Here is a 1,444-nt window from a genome sequence, read left to right as displayed (position 1 = left end):
AATCTCTATCAGGCTCGCTGCCATCAGTGTAAAGCCTGACATAGCGCTTAAACCCATGAACCTTGAGATTGTGACCTGAGCCAAACTTGGATGCTCAACCACTGAGCCACCCAGGCACCCAAGTCCCTATTTCCTTTTTTTTTTTTTTTTATGTATATTTGGTTTTTTTTGAGGGGGAGAGGGAAAGAGAGAGAGACACACACAGAATCAGGTATGGAGGGGCAGAGAGAGAGGAAGTCACAGAATCTGAAGTCAGCTCCAGGCTCTGAGCTGTCAGCACAGAGCCCATTGTGGGGCTTGAACTCACCAACCCCAAGATCATGACCTGAGCCCAAGTCAGACGCTTAACCTACTGAGTCACCCAGGTGCCCCTGAAGTCGCTATTTTTAAATAAAGCTACATTCCAAGGTTTCAGATAGTCATGAATTTTGGAAGGGCACTATTCAGCAATACACCAGACATTGTACTCAAGTTTCTCTTTATTTTTCTCTGCGCCTCTTTTTAATGAGAGCCACTACCTCTGCCCTAGAAACCACAAGTTTGCTTTATGGCACTATAAATTAGAAGTTTCCCCTCTAGAATATCATATGACTATTTCCTATTTTGTGTCTGGCTTCTTTAACATTTTCTTCAATTCATTCATGTTACTGGTTGTATCAATGATCTGTTCCTTACTAATGCTGACAAGTGTCCCATTTTAATGATATGCCACGATTTATTTGTCCATTCATCAACTGAGCAGTATATATGCTGTTCCTAATTTTTGTATATTATGAATAAAATTACTAGGAATATTCATGCATAAATCTCCACATGAGCATAAGCTTTCATTTTGGGGGGGAATATTTTTTTTAATTTTTAATGTTTTATTTATTTCTGAGAGAGAGAGAGAGAGAGAGAGAGAGACAGCATGAGCAGGGGAGGGTCAGAGAGAGAGGGAGACATAGAATCTGAAGCAGGCTCCAGGCTCTGAGCTAGCTGTCAGCACAGAGCCCAACGTGGGGCTCGAACCCACGAACTGTGAGATCATGACCTGAGCCAAAGTCAGATGCTCAACCGACTGAGCCACCCAGGCGCCCCATTGGGGGGACTATTAAGATTGCTGTATCATATGTTATAAGTATCTTTTACATTATAAGAAACTACTAGACTGCTTTCCAAAATTGTTGCATGATATTCTTACGAACAATATATTACAGGTCAGTTGATGCTGCATAGTTTTTTTACCATAGGAATTACCATAGTATATAACTATATATATAAGTATGTAACTATCTCCATGATTGCATGTAAGTTTTATAAGAAAAATGAATTGCCTATGTTTTTAATATAACCCAGACATGTTGTGGACACACAATAATTATTTGTTAATATAGAATGAATTGGATCTAAATATTGACTTCAAAGTTGATGTGAAAATATGTTTTCAGATTTGAAAAAATAA

General features: G+C 38.9%; 1 non-coding gene across 1 annotated transcript; it reads right to left on the bottom strand.

The window, feature by feature from the left end:
- Positions 1-990: 990 nt before the first annotated feature.
- On the bottom strand, positions 991-1,075 carry TRNAQ-UUG (transfer RNA glutamine (anticodon UUG)). The gene has a single exon. It is a non-coding gene; the product is annotated as a tRNA-Gln (tRNA).
- Positions 1,076-1,444: the final 369 nt, after the last annotated feature.

The sequence above is a fragment of the Crocuta crocuta genome, unplaced genomic scaffold, assembly GCF_008692635.1.
Source record: "Crocuta crocuta isolate KB4526 unplaced genomic scaffold, BGI_CrCroc_1.0 scaffold125, whole genome shotgun sequence".
Classification (NCBI taxonomy): Eukaryota; Metazoa; Chordata; class Mammalia; order Carnivora; family Hyaenidae; genus Crocuta; species Crocuta crocuta.
The sequence above is the reverse complement of the archived record's forward strand: the minus strand, read 5'-3'. Positions and strand labels throughout refer to the sequence as shown.